This window comes from Rattus norvegicus, chromosome 5, assembly GCF_021556685.1.
Source record: "Rattus norvegicus strain SHRSP/BbbUtx chromosome 5, alternate assembly SHRSP_T2T, whole genome shotgun sequence".
NCBI lineage: Eukaryota > Metazoa > Chordata > Mammalia > Rodentia > Muridae > Rattus > Rattus norvegicus.
In genome coordinates, this window is record NC_141538.1 from 102,673,176 (window position 1) to 102,691,675 (window position 18,500).

Consider the following 18,500-nt stretch of genomic DNA (forward strand, 5'->3'; position numbering starts at 1 on the left):
TCCTTTGCCTCTGGAGATCAGCAGGCGCAGTTGCTACCTACCTACTCCTTGGTGCAAATCGCCTCCCTATCTTAAGGTCTCATTAAAAGGGTCTTCTGGGTGTCTGTATACTGTGCTACCCTTATTCTAGATGCCCCGGAGTTGCAGGTACCACAGGCAGTGGGGACTTTAGGGGAAAATGCAATTTTAACTGGCGTTGCCCGAATAATTCAAAGACAGGGAACTCTCTCTCCTTCCTACACACACACACACACACACACACACACACACACACACACACACAGAGAGAGAGAGAGAGAGAGAGAGAGAGAGAGAGAGAGAGAGAGAGAGAGAGAGAGAGACATTGGTTGTGGTTTTGGGTGCTGACTGCCACTGGGGATTAAGCCTTCCTTTTTGGGTGTGGGTGAAACTGATTTCTACTCTGCCCAATGGCCTTGGGAAAGGGCTTCCCATCTGCTCTGAACACCCCCTCCCCTTACAATGTCAGAAAATCTGCCCACAAATATTGGCACCAAGCTGCCGTGACAGGCGGTGCTGCTTTAAATAGGAAAGAGACAGACCCGGGCAGGCAAAAAGAAAACCAGCAACCTTCAAGGGCCAGGTTACCTGCCTCCGTACCCAACCCCCCAAAGCCCAAAGGCAGAGAAAGGAGACACCTAGAAACTCTCCTTTTTAAAGCGGAGTGGGGAATGTAAACCATGTACAGTGTACATGCAGATGGGTCCCTGAAGGCCAGTTGTTAAAGGGAAGCAAGGTAAGAGTCTGGCTTATCCTTGACTTCTATGCCTCACCGATAGCCTCTGTGCTTGTTCAGATACAGGGAACCATTAGAAGGCGTTTGAGAGGCATTTGGCTGTGCTCCTTTTGTTTTGTTCAAAGCTGAAGGGGGTGGAGTGGGGCTTGATTAGGGAAGGTCTGGGTTCAGTCCTGGACCCTAAGACAGAACTCATCCTAGGTAATTGAGGTGCTGGCTGCCACTTTTCCCTGGATGACCCAACCTTCAGTTATGCCCCTCCTGTTCCACTGAAGGCATCCTCTATTCTGGAGATGGTTGTATTGACAGCTGTACCCCATGAAACATCTGAAGCCCTTTCCCACCTCCCCTCAAAGATGATGACCTCATCCAGGGCTCACAGTCATCTGTTCCTAACTCTCTGTACTTGACCTGCAGATTGCCCAGCAGTCTCTGATGGACCCTCGGCCTGCATGGCCCTTTCTCCTAAGAAGCATCCTGTGTGCTAAGCCCAAGCTTGAGAGACATCCTCCCACAGAGTGTGACCAAACTGTAGAGGGCATCTCAGGAGGGTTTAGGTGATGAGCAGATAGATTGTCTTGGCTTTCCCACTGCTCTCCAAGTCAACTTGGCTCTGTATTGTCATTTTGAAGAAATCGAGGCCCAGGGAAAGTTTTTGACCAAAGGATGCAGGAAGAGCTGAGAGCAGAGGCTGGAGCGGCCTCCGGACATCTTAAGTTCGGAGTCCATTTGCTCAGTTTGAGGGAGGTGCAAAAGTTGACAATGAGCTACTGTTCAGTGAGTGTCAACCGTGTGGCAGAGCACGTGCCACCCAGACGTGTATGTAAGTCATCTCCTTAGCAGCTCTGACGAGTCTCATTAGCCCCCAACAAAATGTAAATGACACAATAGGAAGACAGGCATAAATCAAAATTCCTCAAGTAATGTAAAAGAAGATAAACTGAAAGTGAAAGCCTTCCACTTCACTCTTTCTCCCAAAATACCATTTATAGCTTTCATTTTCATGGCCGAGTATGTACCTGACAAATGTTAGTATCGTTTTATGAGTGGGAAAAGGAAGGCTCTCAAGCTAACAAAATGTGGCTACCTGCATCCCATCCCATTGCTCTCTGTGAGCTAATAAAGCGAAGGTGAACCGTGTGAGTGAAACATTGATATAAAAAAAAAAATACAAGATGAGAGAGTCGATATCATTTTCCTTTCCTTCTTTTCTATTTCTCCTTTTTAAGAGCCAACATTGCTGCGTATTTTCAGAAGCTGAGACCGTATTAATAATTATCTGTAGTGACTGTATTCTTCCTTGGCCTTGGTGTAATTGTATAAACTGTTCTCCTCCAAGCCTCATGACCAAGGCCCTGAGGCTGCCTCCACCCTGTGGTAGGCCAGAGCTGGGGAATACCTGTTAAGCTGTGGATTTCCCTGATGATCCCTTAGACTTGTTGGGAGATTTCAATGAGAGACAAGGAAACTATGTAAATTTAAATTCTCGCTCTATAAATGTAATTGCTACTTTTCAAAGATGTCTTTAGGACCCTCTATGCAGTTAGAACAATGGAGAATTAGGGTTTTTTTTTTTTTTTTTTTCTTGAAAGGAAGGGGAGGTGTCTCTCTTAGAACTGGCTATTTTGCCCAGACTGGTCTCAGATTCAGAGATCTGCGTGTCTCCACCTCCTGAGTGCTGAAGTTAAAGGTTGAGCCACCACACCCAGCAAATCTGGGGACTTTGCAAAAGGCTATGCTTTTGGGGATTGATGGCTACAAGGTGAAAGGGGATGCTCATTGATCAGTGGGAACAGGAGTGCTGGGCCTTTCACATGGGAAGACTGTAGCATGTGCGAAGTAGATTTCTTCCTCCTGAAGACTGGTTGATTAGGACACAGAGAGATACAGGTACACTGTATGGAGGAGGGTGACCAAGAGTAGCAGTGGTGTGCCCTGAAAGATGCTTCGGCCTGCTCCTTTGGTAAGTATTTACTACCAAAAGCTAGTCATAGACTTTTGGGAGCACACACCTGTACGAGGCTAACAGCTTCCAAAGTGCAATTATTTAATTTATTACATTTCTTTTGTGAATAGGAAGGGTGGCTTTGTGCCTTTTCTCACGTGATGCTCACTTTGTCTTGATTTAAAAAGAAGAAAACAACAACGATTTCGTTTTGCAACTTTCTTTAGGGGACTGATGAGGAGAAATGAAAGTCCACTGGCAGGGTCTCCTTGGCTTAGCAGGGGCACAGCCATGGGAAGGGGCCGCTAACCCTTCCTGCTAATGCCTGCAGCATGCACACAAGACTGTCTGGCCTCTAGGAAGAAAGGAAAAGAGATGACGGGGCCTGGGGAGTAAGCCCGTTCCAAGAAGAAACTGTGAGTAGAGAAAAATCAAGTTTCTTAAGCTCAGCAAGGCTTCAGAGCTTGTCTAGAGGCTCTGAAGGACACCAGGACAAAGGCTACTGCGCCCCCTGGTGTTGGACTCAGATCAGATTCCAGAGAGCTGTGTGGAGACCAGCAGCCAGGAGCTTCCTAAAGGAACCACAGAAAAGTTTCTTCTGTTTGCTAAGCACATTGAGTAGAATTCGCCCTTACTTTCTCAATTCTGTAGTCTAAGTAGATACCCTCTGCTCTAGAGAGAGCTGTGTGTACCGCCGGCTACTTTGTTTTATTTGGTTTTCTTTGCATAAAATTTAGTCTAGCGGGACAAAGACCGCTTAAAAGCGACCCTGTTTTGGGGGGAGTGCAGCAGTCTGCAAACAACTCTGCATTGTGGGTGATGTTCTGGTTTGAGGGGAGTCGTTTGAAACTTCACAACCCCTTGTTCCTCCTCTTAAAAGCAGATAGTTTTGAATAGGATGTTTTAAGGGCTCCCTTAAGCTCCAGTGTTGAATAAGTGGTACACTGAGCCATCTTTTCTCAGAGCCTTGCAAAAGGGATTTGTTAATTTCTTTGCAGGTGCAGGCCCATTTCAGCATCCAAAGTTTCCTGATTCTGAGCGAAGATTTTTAAAAGTGCAAAATGTATCTCTTTTCAGCACAGAAGCCCCTCACCCTCCAGTCTCAAGTAAAAACCCAGCTAGGAAGCTGGAGAGTGAGCACAGCTCAGTCGCTGCTATTTCTTTTAAAAATAAAGTACTAAGTGTTGTGCTGGAAATTCTGCTCAGTGTCTCGTGTGGTAGGTGTGAATACATGCTTTAATTGTTCCAGGCACTAGACCAAAAACTTCCCCAGAATTAGCAGGGTTTTCAGCTATAATCTGGCTAACATTTTTCTGCAAATAGGTATGAAGACCAGACTGAATTGCCATCGAAATTTACAGCCATTCCTCATCTAGTCAGGTGATCAGCCCCGGGGAAGAATTATGGCGCCACTGAGAGTTTTCCACTCCTCAAACCTGTATGTCTTGTCTCTAACGTGAGCAGTCGGTTATGCCTCGGGCAGCTTCTTCCCTCTGCACTGCTGCTCCACTGTTATCTCTGTGCAATGGGCACAGTTTCTTACTAGCATCACTACTAGGGATCTCATGAGTGCCCCAGAAAGAATATTTGAGCAGCTACTTTAGTGCTGTAGCTGTGGCAAACGTATGCAGCCGTTGTCCCAAATGACAGTGTCTGGAGGAGCTGGTCTCCCTCTGAGAGAGGTGAGCCTGGAAGGGCAGCACACAGATGAGATGCCCTGTGATAACTGACTCCTGCCTCACAAAGGGGAAGACCCTGAGTAAGAAGGGTTTACCAGATGGCTAATGCAGTGGTTGGGAGCACCATGACCCCCATTGAAGGAAACAACTCTGTTACGGGCTAAAGTGCATGATTCCAAAATTCCTATGTTACAGTTCTAATCCCTCGGACCTCAGAACGTGGTTGCATTCAGAGATAGGTTCATTGTTTAAAAAACAATATCCATTTATTACTTGTTTATTTATTGTGTTTATGTACTAGAGTTGGCTTCCACTTTTTGGGTTCCAGGGATCGTATTTCGAGGATCCATCGAGGTGCTTGGCAGCGAGCACCTTTACCTGCTGAGTCATCAGCCCCAGGAGACAGGTTCTTTAGAAACACAATTATGTCTCAGTGACGTAAGCCTTAATTAATCTAAGGTGACCAACGTGGACCGGATAAGATGTTGACAGAGACATGTACAGAGCTAGACCATATAAAAACACAAGGACAAGGGACCAGATATGAACCAAGGAAAGATCCTCAGAAGAAACCAACCCTGCTGATAACCCTGGTCTCAGACTTGAGACTCAGACTGTGAGGTGATAGATTGCCTTTGTTTGAACCACTAGATTTTGTGGCATTTGATTATGGCGGTCCCATCAAACTAATGCAAGCTACTCTTTGGCAGGAGCCAATTATGTGCAGCCGTGGAGATACAGATCCCATGTCAACACATTTTCCAGTGTGAGAGTCTTTTATTTTTGAATTTTGGGAGGAGGACTGGCTTTACGGGTGTGCGACATGAGCAATCCCACAAGATCCGTTACTTAGAAGTGAGTGGTCCATGTTTGTCTTGATGTCCTGCTCTCTCCATCTTCAAATTCTTAATTCCCAACAGGGGTCTTGCCTTTTCATATGTGACTAGGCCTCTGGACATTATGGAACTAGTCTAGTGACAAATGATATGAAATATAAGTGATGTGTGTATTAAGATTATGGGAGCCCAAATCAAACATGGCTAGGGGCTACAGTGACCTTGGGATATTGCACTGAATTTTTTGTTCTAACTGCATTAAGATTTTCCATCCCTGATAACCACTGGGAAAGAGTTTATAGAACCCAGAAGTTTGTCAGAGATGGAAGGAAAGCCACCAGATATGATTCTCTTAGATGAATTAATGTGGCCCAGGCTGGATTTTTTTGTTGTTGTTGTTGTTTGTTCATTTGTTTGTTGTTGTTTTTAGAGCTCAGCCTTAAGAACCTCACAAGTATCGTTTCAGTATTTTTTAATTAATTTTTACTCTCTGTGTGTAGGGTGTGCACACCCATGCCTGTGTGCACGCATGTGTGTATGTCAATCTCTCTTCATCTTACTTTTTGAGACACTGTGTCTCATACTACATAGGGAGCCCATCAACAGTCTGCAATGGCTGCCCAGGGAAGTCTGGAGATCCTTCTGTCTCCACCCTTACCCCTAGCACTAAGATCACAAACACATCAGCACAGGAGACCTTTATATAGGTATTGGGGATCCGAATTAGGCTCCTGTGCTTTCCTGGCAAGTACCAACTGAAGTTTCCTCGCAGAGCCTCAGTGAGACTCGGGTATGAGTGGAACATAATGGTTTAAAAGTGATATGTTTGTGTGTCAAGCTGACAAAGGGTTATGGTGAGCCCTAATTGTCAACTTGACATAAACTGTAATCACACAGGAATACACTTTCAATAAGGGATTGTGTACACTGGGTTGGTACAAGTCTGTAGAGGATTATCTTAATTAAACTTATTGGTGCGGGAAGACCAAGCCCACTGTGGGTCCAACCATTGCCACAGTACCGTGTGAGGGGAGAGAGCCAGCTGAGCATAGGCAAGCCAGTGTGCATTCATGATTGTGGCTGTGGTGTAACCAGCTGTCTCGGTTCCTGTCTTGACTTCCCTACAGTGACAGACTATAACCCTGAATTATAGGCTGAATAAATCCTTTCCCCCGTGTGATGTTTTTTGTCAGGGTGTTTTATCACAGTATCAGAAATAAAACTGAGATACAATGACAACAACAACAACAACGACGACGACGACGACGACGACGACGACGACGACGACGACGACGACGACGACGACGGCCCCCTCTGCTCCCTTTCTACCAGATTCCTTACCAGGTTCCCAGTTGGGATGAGTTTGGAGGATTAAGCTGGAGCATAAAACAACACGAGGCCACCTGTGCATGGAAATGTGTGGTCTGAGTCACGTACTGTAGATGAACTGATATCTTTCCACTTCCTGGAGCAGGTCATAGCAGGAGGTTAGAGTTTGGAAGAAAGGGTTTAGATCCCATTGAAAGAAATGCAGTTATCGGGTTGGGGATTTAGCTCAGTGGTAGAGCGCTTGCCTAGCGAGCGCAAGGCCCTGGGTTCGGTCCCCAGCTCCAAGAAAAAAAAAAAAAAGAAATGCAGTTATCAGTGAAGTGAGACCCGGTCACGGGGCTGTCGTGGCGGATCTGCCTTTCTGCATATGCATTGATTTATAAAGCACACTGACAATGGTGTGGTGGAATGTTTGGTCTGGAGGTCTGCCTTGCTAGTATTTCTGCCCGGCACTAACTGAAGAGTGTACATTTCAAGAGGACTTATTTCTTATGCATGTTTTATGCCTATTCCCTCCAGGGGATAAATGAAAGCTTGTTTGAGACATCCTGCATTTCTTGGAAGAAGGTAACTATACATTAATATAGAGCCCTCTTTTTCTTTGCAGGCCCAGGACACACAGGACGGATGTTTCCAAGTCACTCCAGGGACAGCATGAGGCTCTCGCTGGCCTGTGTCTCAGAAGCTGCTTTCTCCACCTCTTCCTTGTGAATTTCCTAAACTCTCTACCTCTGGTTCATGTTCGCTCTTCTGGATAGTCTGTGTGCAATGAGCCCTTAAAGGAATATTGCAATGAGCTATAAGAGTTGTGAGCCTGCGGTAGGCAAGGCCTGCACTGGGACAGCAAAGGAAATTTCATTGCATCTGCTCCTAGGTCACAGGTTATCCAGAGCCCACTTTACCCCAAGAGACAGCCTCTCCCCCATCCCTAGGAAACAGTAGAGCTTAGGAAAATGAATGACTCCACCACATTCAAGAGGCTTCAAATTGTATACTTGGCATTTCTGATTTCAGTTCTGAAATTCTGTCCCTTAGTCGTGGGGAAAATAAGAAATGGAGTTACACCTTGTCATTTAAAAAACCATTGAATTAAGAGAAATGGAAAATCATGCCCACATAAAACATGTATGGAAGTGTTCATGTTTTGATCATGGCGGGGGATATAGCTCAGTCATGGAGTGCTTGCATAGCAATGTGCATAATCCGAGGTTCAAGCCCCAGCACCGAAAAAGAGAAGCGGGAGGAGTGGAGGCATTCACAGCAGCGTTTTCAGTATAGGCGCAAAGGGGAAGGAGTTTAAACACCTACTGAGGAATGGATAAGCGGAGTGCCTTGTCTATACTCGGGATGCTAGTCATCAGTAGAAAAGTTTGAAATGATAGATACGATGGATGATCCCTTAAACATCTCCCTAAGTAACGAGGTCAGCCTAGGAAGGCGTATGTTCCATATTTCTGGGATATATGGGCTCACCGATGCAGAAAAAAGTACAGCCTGGTATCCTGGATTGGAGACACGGACTGGACTTTGGAAGACAACAGAATGGAACAGAATTTACTTGAGTGGCGATGTTCTTGAATGAACGGAAGTCATGCTTGCCCACTTGATGACTGCATTTACAAACCACTGAATTTTACTTTTAGTGGGTGAATTGCATGGTACCTTCATTTTAATCTCAATAAAGCTGCGAGTATTTTTAAGAGATTTCTAAAGACCTGGACTGCCTTTCTTTCTTGGGCCCTAATTGCCTTCTGATAAGTGTGTTAAAAGCAGATCTTACAAGTAGAAATGAGAATGAAAAACAAACAAACAAACAAACAAACAAACAAACAAGCAAACCAGTGCGTTTCCAGGACAGGTTCTGACCTGAATATCAGTGAATACCCACAATGCACATCCACACCTATGTCTCCTCTAAACTTAAAGGATTTTTATTGCTACAAAATCATTAAGATATATTTAAATGGGACCTGGGGAGATAGCCCATTGTGGTTAAGAGCAGGTACTGCTCTAGCAATGGGCCTTTTGAAGTTAGGGGTTTTATTGTTGTGACTTAACACCATGACCAAAGACAGGTTGGGGAAGAAAGGCTTTACTTGGCTTACACTTCCACACTGTAGTGTTTCACTAAAGGAGATTAGAACAGGATCTCAAGCAGGGCAGGAACCTAGAGGCAGGAGCTGGTACAGAGGGCACAGAGGAGAGAGAGTTCTTTACTGGCTTATAGAACCCAGGACCAGCCCAGTATTGGTACCACTCACAACACCAATCACTAAATGAGAAAATGCCCTACAGCTTAAATGTATGAAGGCATTTTCTCAATTGCGGTTCTCTCCTTTCAGATAACTCTAGCTTGCATCAAGTTGAAATAAAACTCACCAACACGGGGCTGGGGATTTAGCTCAGTGGTAGAACGCTTACCTAGGAAGCGCAAGGCCCTGGGTTCGGTCCCCAGCTCCGGAAAAAAAAAAAAAGAACCAAAAAACTCACCAACACAATTGACCCTTTGTCAACTTGACACTTTGTCAAGCATATCACTGTTGACACATAACCTTTCCTTCCTTGTGCTTCCCCAAGATTACACATTAATATCATCAACATTATAATATAAGTATTCCAAAATTTTAAAGTTCCACAGTCTTTAAAAAAAATCATTTTCTTTGAAATATCCAGTCTCTAAAAATCCAAACTCTTGTAAAATTCAGTCTTCTGATTGTGGGCTCCCATGAAATCAAAAGTAAATTAAATAGTTTCTCACTTTAAGAGGAAAGAACCAGGGCACACTTACCATCTGAATAAAGCAAAACAAACTCCAGCAGTATAAATAACTTAATGACCAATGTCTGGGATTCACTCACAGTCTTCTGGGCTCTTCCCAAGGGTTTGTATCACTTCTCCAGCTCTGCCCTCTGTAGCACACACAGCCTGTCTTCTAGGCTCCTGCTGGCTGCATTCCTCCCCACCGCTGCTGTTCTTGGTGGTCATCCCATGGTACTGGCAGTCTTCAGCTTCAACTGGGCTGCACTTTCAGCAATGGCTTCTCACTGAGCTCTCTTCATAGTGCCAAACCTCAACTTTTCTCCATATCCCTTTCAATTGTGGGGTTTCAATTGCTACTGAGGCCGCACCGTCTCCAATGGCCTATCCTGGCCCCTCACGGTGCCAAATCTCAGCTGTTTCTCATGACCCCTTCATGCCTTCGAAACCAGTACCACCTGGACAACTCTTAGGCTACTAAGTTCAGCTATCAGCATGAGGTACAAATCGGGCCACCTCTGGAACACAACTTCTTTGTGTAGATACTGAGGAAATACTGCCCAGATCTCTTTCACCTCAATGATGCTGGTCTCTTCCTAATCACCTTAATCGAGGTCAATTTCTTAACTCCAGTTGACCAGCTTCTATTGTCCCAGTAGAGCAATGGTTTTACTTCATTGGCTCTGGTCTTTTGTTAACCACAGCTTATCAGAACCACAGCTTCTTAACTCAAAGTCTCAGTAGAGTCTTTGTGTCCTTCTGAAACTTCACAAGCCAGGCCCCCATTGTCCATACTGTTCTCAAGATTCTTATCTTCCAAGCACCTGCGAGACTGCTCATTGAGTTCTCAACATTCAGTAGTTTCTCTAGCCCAAAGTTCTAAAGTCCTTCAACAACACTCCCCAACACAATATACTTAGTTTTGTCACAGCAATATCCTACTATCCTAGTGCCAACTTGTCTTTAGGGTTTCTATTGCTATAATGAAACACTATGACCAAAATCAAGTTGGGAATGAACGGGTTTGTTTGGCTTATATTTCTACATCTAGTCCATCACGGAGGGAAGTCATAGGAGCTTAAGCAGGGCTGGAATCTGGAGACAGGAACTGAGGCAGAGGCCATGGAGGAATGCTGCTTACTGGCTTATTCCTTATGACTTACACCATCTACTTTCTTATAGAACCCAGGGCCCAGGGATGCACCACTCACAATGGGCTGGGCTCTTCACCAGTCACTAAATAAGAAATCTACAGCCTGATCTTATGGAAGCATTTTCTCTATTGAAGTTCCCTCCTTTCAGATCACTCTAGCTTGTGTCAAGTTAACATAAAAAAGCCAGCACAGGGTCTGAGTTCAGTTCCCAGCACCCATGTTGAATGGCTCACCATCACCTATAACCCCAGCTCCAGGATAGCCGTACACTTTCACGCTCTTCTCGGACCCCTGCATTTCTATGTGTGCACACCCATACACAGACATACACATATGCACATAATTAAAAATAAGCAAATCTTTACAGATGTAAGATATGTGTATATTTAAATGAGCCTAAAATTGATTTATTTGGGGTTCTGTCCCCCCTTTTAGGTACTAACACTGCAACTTGCCCTGAAAGAACTGATAACTCCATTTTCAGTTTACATGCTGCCGTTACTTCTGACAGGCTGCCTGTCCTAGACACGGTGACTCATGCTTCATCCCTTGGCATATCCTGTCCAAATGGAATGCTGACTGACGCCAACTTGCACTGACCCACGTGAACCAGTTGAGTTCATACAGAAAGAGAGCTCTTGAGCTGTTTGTTATATTCAATTGCTGTAACGATCTAAAGCAAATAAAGTGAAATCAAAAGAAGCAGTGCTCATGCCGCCTCTCCTCCCCATTGCTTCAGTTCTTTATATCACCACCTGGGGTCTTGAGGCTACTAGCATCTCTTGGTCCTATAAAAAAAGACCGTATAGTGACACGCTGTTGACATCTCAAATCTGTGATCAGTGACTTCCCCTTGAGTTCATCATGGCGGCAGTACTGATGGAATGAGGCCAGTGCTATTGAGCAGGTCTCCCCTTTCCCAAAGTAGGCATTGTTAAGCATCAGCTAGCTATAGTGGATATGTCTGCATCCTCTTTCCCAGAACTTGTGACTATAGCCTCATTGTTGTGACTATAGTCGTTGTTGCTGTAATTACATTAATGATTTTGATGAGATAGCCTGTGCTATCAGACAAGGAGAAAGCAAGGTGAAGCATGAGTGCAGAGGAAGTGAGGGGCAGTGTGACCCCACACACTGAAGTTAGAATGAGGTTGCCACCAACCAAAAATTTCCCCAGAGTCACCAGAAGCTGCCAGAGACAGAGACAGAATCTCCCCTCTAGTATCTAGAGGCAATGTGGCACCACAGCCCCACGCTATCCAGAAAGAATAAAGAATACATTTGTGTTCTTTAAGGTTGCTTGGAGTTGGTAATGATGGAATGCAGGAGAATGCTGCTGCAGTCTTGCCCTGTGGTTTGTGCATGAGCACTGGCTCAGTGCAGCAGGATAGGAAGTCAACTTCTGCTGGGAAGCAAACTCTCCTGCCAGGGCTTGCTGAGAGCGTCCACCTACCACCATAGTGCACAAGGCAAGAACAGTGAAGGGGAAGGAAGCTGTGGCCCAGTGGAATGCTCCTGCCTCTGTGAGTAAGAACATATAATAAATGAGTGAGTTAATTTCCTTTTATATCAATTTCCTAGATGACAATGCATCATTTTTTTTTAGAGTGCCTTTAAAATGTTTGCTTGCACAGAACATTGGGAATGTATACACTGTTATCTTTTAATGGATATGAACATTTTTTAAATTAATTTTTTCGGTGGAGTCCATGACTTCTGGACAGTCCTAATTTCATGTAATTTAATGATTTTTTTCCCTAAGAAGAAGTTGTTTAGTATGCATTTAAATACCCAGAATTCTTTGTGAGATAACATTTAAATGCCTTTACAAATCATACAAAAGCATTTGGATGCTGAAGTGCAACTTAGAGGCAGAATGTATACTTAGCTTGTGAAAAGCCTGGCTTTTATCCCTACAGCATGCGTGTGCGCACGCATGAGCACACACACACACACACACACACACACACACACATACACACACGCACATACATATACATGTAAAGAATAAATAACAGAAAGAATGGATTATGGGTGTTCAGAGAAAATGTTGCATTATTATTTAGACTTTCTTACTGAGTAAAATATTATTTACCTAAAAGAAAATAGACTATTCTTAAGACCAAACGGCCTGCCACAGATGAAGGGTTCCTCTAAGGCCATAAAACATGCATTGCTACAACAGTATTTATTCAAGTCTGCTCTCCAGCCACCAAGATGTTTCAGGAGATTAGAATTATTTATTACAAAGCTAAAGAAAAATGGGAGAAAATAAAAACTTAGTTTTAAAACCTCCCACCCCCCCTCATCTCACTCCCTGTGTTTGTACAGAGTCACATTATGTAGCTGTGGATCTTGCTGAACTAGGCTAACTTTGACCTTTCAGAGATCTACCAGCCTCTACCTCCCAAGTGCTGGAATTATATAAGCCCCATTGTAGCCTAGAAAATTGCAAACACATCAGTTCTATCAATGTCAAAGGTAGACAGACTCAAATAAGGTTTATAGAAAAAAGACAAGATTACAATTTTCCTTTTGCTAACAAAAAAACACTTTTAAGTATTACTCATTCTCAGTAACACTGGTTAAGAGCAGCCCTGCAAATCTGCCTTTTCTCTAAAAGCTAAAAGAGAACTCACCACCAAAGTTGAGATATAAGGAACTGGAAGAAATCAGTGATTTGTTTCTTGATGGTAACTTTATAGCAAAGATATGTGTTTCTTTACACTGAATTGTTTTCTTCATGTGGAAATGGCTGATAGAAATCTAGGAATGGATATAATTAGGTACCGTGTGGCTCCTACTCTCAAACACTCTTTTCTTTTGTTTGAAGTCAAGCAATTCAACATTTGCTCAGGAACTGGAGCTGAGGACCAGAGTTAAGCCCAAGAGACATTGTCAAAGCTGCCTGGACAAAGGCTCAGAATGACTGCACTGGGGAACCATCCTGCCTTGGACCCAAACCGAGATTGATGACCTAATATATCTTTCTCAGCACTGCCGGCCATAGTTTTATGAGCATCAAGAACTGGGTGTCTGCCATTGTCAACAAACAGAGCTTCTCCTGGGCTTTTCTCTGCACAGACACCAAGAACCCCAAAGGCAGGCCCCAGTCTCTTTGGGTCTACCACTCAGCCTGGAGCTTTTGCCACGTGTGGAATAAATCTCTGCTCTAAGGATGGTCCCTCAGGAAAAGGAGGTGTGGCTTTTGCTCTCCCATGTTGTCTTGGGTGCAGGAATCTGTGATGATGGTTCCCTGAGACACCTAGAGTGACCATAGTGAAGCTTAGGTTAATGGCTCTTCCTTCTCAGGGCTTCTCCCAACGCCTGGCTGTGGATTTGGGATTTTGAGTCCTCTTTATTGAGTTCTCTGAATTGTATAAGCTATAAAACTCTCCACATGGATACCTATTAGAGAAAGTACACCAAAGTCCCTCCGGATGAAAGCATAAAGATTAAGCACCAGGCTAGAGAGATGGCTCAGTGGTTAAGAGTATTTGCTGCTCTTCCAGAGGACTTGAGTTCAGTTCCCAGTACCTGTGTAGGAAGGTTCACAGTTGCTTGTATCTGAAGCTCCAGGGGATCTAACTTCCTCTTCTGGCCTCTCTGACACCTCCACACATGTGCTATATACACACAGGAACACACCCATACACATAAACACGATTAAATATCACTACTTCTATCTTTTATGGGCATGCCTTTACCCCTGGAATGGCACCATCTGCCTAAGACTCCTTTTGTCTCTGGTTGTAAGTTGTACTCTCTTAACTACAACACCAAGTCACAAACTAGCCAGAGTGCAAGTTTATCCACATCGGCTCCTCCCTAGAAGAGGATTTCCTTCTGGGGTAATATTTGCTACACTGGCTCATAAACTCTGAGCACTACAAGAACTTTCATGCATGGTCTTCTCAGCTCTGGGCTCTCACTGTTTCAGTGTCAGCTTGGTTTGCTTGCCAGTAAAGTCAGTAGGTTTGGACTAGGCTTCCAGACTGTGCAATGAGGGCTCTCAGAGGACGAAGCTGTAGGAATGTTAGTGGCTGTTATTCTGATAACTGAAGCAATGCTGTATATCTATGCACACATATATACATGAACACACAAAAAATAACTTGAAACAAAAAATATACAGCATAGAAAATGAAAATCTAAAATCCCATGTAGCTAAGAAAAGCAGATATTTTTCTAAGATACCCATTAACATTTTATAAAACAAAAACAAAACAAAAACTCTAACCTCCACTGTGTTTCATGTCAGTCTATAGAAAAGATCTTTTTAACCATTTAATAGTCTCACTGGATTGTACTGTATAGCCAAACTGTATTTTCCTTAACCACCTCTCTTTAGTGCACACGGGTTCTTTCCACTCTCCTGTAACACGGATTCTCGCAAGCATCACGGTCCACTTGAGCATTTGAACAGTTGTCAGCATGTTTCTCTATGAGGAGCTCCCAGTAGGTGAATCATTATCAGATCAACAGTTTGAACATTTCATTTTAATAGCTGTCATCAGACTACCCACCAATAATTTTATATCTATTTATACCCCTTGTGGAGGTAAGCATGAGAATGGTGTTTTCTTCTGCTCTTGGAGTGGCTCTCAAGTCCTGTAATTGTGTATGTGTGTGTGTGTGTGTGTGTGTGTGTGTGTGTGTGTGTGTGTGTGTGTGTGTGATGTAACAGGAGTAAAGAGGTTCAGCCTATGTTTGTTTGTTTCTCCCTTTGTCAGGAGCTAACAAATGACATCAGAAGTGTCCTCTTACCTTGATTAACTCTGCTCTAGGGAATCCAGAAACTAGACAGACAACTGCTTAATTTAAGAGGTTAAAAAAAATCACAGCCTCTTACTTGTCTCCAGATGGAGTTATTAGAGGCAGCTTATTAGAGAGAAAATAGAAAAGTGTGTCAAAGATAGAAAACTCTGTAACTGAATGGTTGCAGGAGTGCAAACTGATCCTGATGGTTGGCCTGTGGTTTTTGTGAAATCAACATGTTTGACCTAATAGCGTATGTTTGCATGTGAACAACTCTTGAATTCTATCCTTATGTCTATTTCTTCAAAGTAGGTTTTGTTTGTTTTTTAAAATCTACTCTTTATGGGTGCATGAAAAAAGAAGTGGAGGCCATCTAGTGAATGGCATCTAATGACCCTTAATGAATGACAGGGTTTGCCAGCTTGCAATGTAAGGTTGTTTTAAGGGCTACTGTGTTTACACCTCTGGTAGCTGGGCTGTGCAGACACCATCAGAGGATAGAGAAGTCATCTAGTCAGAAGATTGGAATGCTGCCCTGTGGAGCTTCCGGAGAGAGAGAGAGAGAGAGAGAGAGAGAGAGAGAGAGAGAGAGAGAGAGAGAGAGCAGGGGTTTGGGGTCTTGCAGCCCCAATTTCACAAGAGCAGCCTCACATCGACCTGCCCTGTGATACAAAACTGTCTCTACTGTCTCATCTGGAGAAGACTGGCTTCTCACTTTCCACAGTTGTGAGGTAGATATGAAATGACGATGCCCATTTCACAACAGTGTAGCCTACTAACTAGCACTATTGTACACTGCTTAGCCTAACCTTGCACATGTCAAAGGCTCAGTAAATGTTAGGTATTTTATTAAAAAGTTTTGCTTTGAAAAAGAGATTCTGCTGCTAAAATAAAGTTTTGAAACCACCAATTTGTTTCTTGTCATCTCTAAAATGAGGCAATTAATTCTGAGTTTCATTTTGTTTATTTCCCGTTTCTCAGGGCAAAGGCTCTTTTCTTTCTCCAACCCTGCCTTAATTTTGTGGACAGTGCTAGAGGCTATGGGAGTAAACTGCCCTCCCACATACCAGCAGGCTCTGATCTCCCATTCACAGTGGCCAGAACGTGGCTACTTCACGTACTAACAGAAGTACTAACTTCAGTCCCACAGCTTTGTAGACGCAGGGTGGAACAAATGTTTCCTCTGCCCTCTGGGACAAGATTCTCCCTGAGACTTGAAGAAGACTCTTGCTAGGCCTTAGAAATCTTACTTAGGGCCCATCTTTTCCATAATTCTATGAAAACCCGAAAAGACTTCAGAAATACACATTTCTACTTTCTGAGACAGGCTGAGTTTTCTAGTCTTGGCCAGACATCTTTAAAAGGGAGAATTCGTTCTACAGACACACATTCTTATCAGTCCTTTGCTTAGGAAAGCTTGTCTTTGTGTAAGGGAAGTTTTCAAGTCTTACTAATGAATCACAGACCCAAGGCGGGAGGGAGCGATCGCCTAGCGTTTTCCTTTCTGACTGGTCTAATAGGAGACCAAAAGCTATTGAGTGGGGTAAAACCTCCCAGACTGCATCCTTTCTACCCAGGAACTCTTTCCGTGCCAGTCGTTGCAGCAGCCTGAGAGCCAGACATGGTTTTAAGGAGGGGCTTCTCTGCGTCAGGGACACTCAGAGTCTGTGGTCGACTTAGGAACAAGTAGACATAAAAACTGCAGAATTAAGGGATGAAAACATCATTTAATGAAACCCCGCCCTCCAGACGCTCTTGATCAAAGTCTGTGCTTGCACTAAGACAATCGATCTATAGTTGCATACATAAAATTTTGGCAACACTCTGTCCTCGGTGCTTTCAACAGAGGCTTTAGCCCCCGAGTCTGGGCATGGTCCCAGAACTCAGATCCAGTTGCATTACGCATACCAGAAGACACACCACCGCAGATGAGGCCCGTGCAACCACTTTCTTTTAACCTCGCGTCTGTGAGAAATTACTTTCCAAAAACATAAGTGAAACCCGATGTCTTCTCTGGGTGGTTATTTTTGCGCCTATGAAGTCAATAAAACTCTCCAGATTTATTAGACAGCCCTGTTGCGGAAGACAAGACCACTTCCTGTTCCCTAGCGGAAACGTAGGCCTTTCCTTCCTCCAACTTTCTTACCACACATTTTTAATTTTATCTATTTCTTTTATTTTTTCCCCCAGAAAACTTTTTGGAACTTTCAAAAATAAGTGACTTGGCCTGTAGTACATTTCCAGTCTCTGGCATCCAAGAGCGCTACAGAAAATGCATCGTTGGATGCCTGGGCTTCTCTTCTTTGCCTCCTTCTTATGGGGGTGGTGGATGTGTGCTGGAATCAGCAAGGAGCTTTGCTGTCTCTCCTATCACAGCCAACGTAGCACCTACCGACAAGTTATCGTCCTGCAGGAGTTCACTCTCCATGGACCAGTGGCCATGACAATAACGGTTGCCTTCAATTCTCTTCAAGGCAACAGTTTTTACCGAGCCTGTTTGCCTTGTCACAGCATTTCGAGGGAGAGAGGCAAGGTCAGTATCTTAGGGGAGGCACAAATGCTAATGAGTAAAATTCATTCGGTGTGACCAGATTCCGTAGCAAACAGTCTAGTGGGGACAGAGATTCAGACAGGAAAGGCCGTGGAAGGTTTCTGATATGTGAGTTTAAAGAGGAGTAGGCACTCTCAGACTGAACTGGGGAGGGCATGGTAGGAAGAGGGGCAATGAGTGCTGGCTCGAAAGACCAGGGTGGTGAAATTGTCTGGCACAGTCTGGGGTCTCAGAAGCTGAACAGGGGATGAATGCCAGAACACATGTGAAGGTTGGGACTGTTTGGGACAACGGGAACTGCCATTGGAGTGACTGTGGCATCACAATCAAGGAGAGAGGATGTAAGCAGCTAGGATTGAGGACAGCCCAGCAAGGAGGGAGGGGAGAGGAAGGTGTTAAGGAATGGTTAGGGAGCAGTTATGGGCAAGCAGTGGAGGGGTAAATACTCCTGTCCCAGAATGTCTTAAAGGTTACATTTTGAGAGGTAATTGCCTCTCTCATCTTCTTAACTCTCAGTTGATGAGTCAATAATTCGTTTCTCTGTTCCTCTCAGACTGAGTGGGAAGACATTCCTTGGTTAAATCGTGGGCCACCAGCTGATGCCGTGCATTGGGGAATGGCAGCCAAGGCTGCCACTGTGTTGATATCTGCATTGACATCTGCAACAGCTCTTCTTTCCTGGTGCATGGTCGCTTGTACGTGGAGAGCTTTGCCCCAGAACTACCCTGACAAACCTG

At 44.2% G+C, this 18,500-nt stretch overlaps 1 protein-coding gene and 1 long non-coding RNA gene across 5 annotated transcripts in view; one reads left to right on the plus strand and one right to left on the minus strand.

Annotated features, from left to right (window-relative positions):
- Window positions 1-8,255, plus strand: part of LOC100910558 (uncharacterized) — a 38,045-nt gene extending 29,790 nt beyond the window's left edge. Inside the window, 3 exon segments of one of the 3 annotated variants that reach the window (NR_110678.1) lie at window positions 2,927-3,115; window positions 5,089-5,233; window positions 7,151-8,255. This is a non-coding gene — a long non-coding RNA (uncharacterized LOC100910558). 3 annotated transcript variants of the gene reach the window in all.
- Window positions 1-18,500, minus strand: part of Nfib (nuclear factor I/B) — a 406,951-nt gene that overhangs the window by 246,940 nt on the left and 141,511 nt on the right.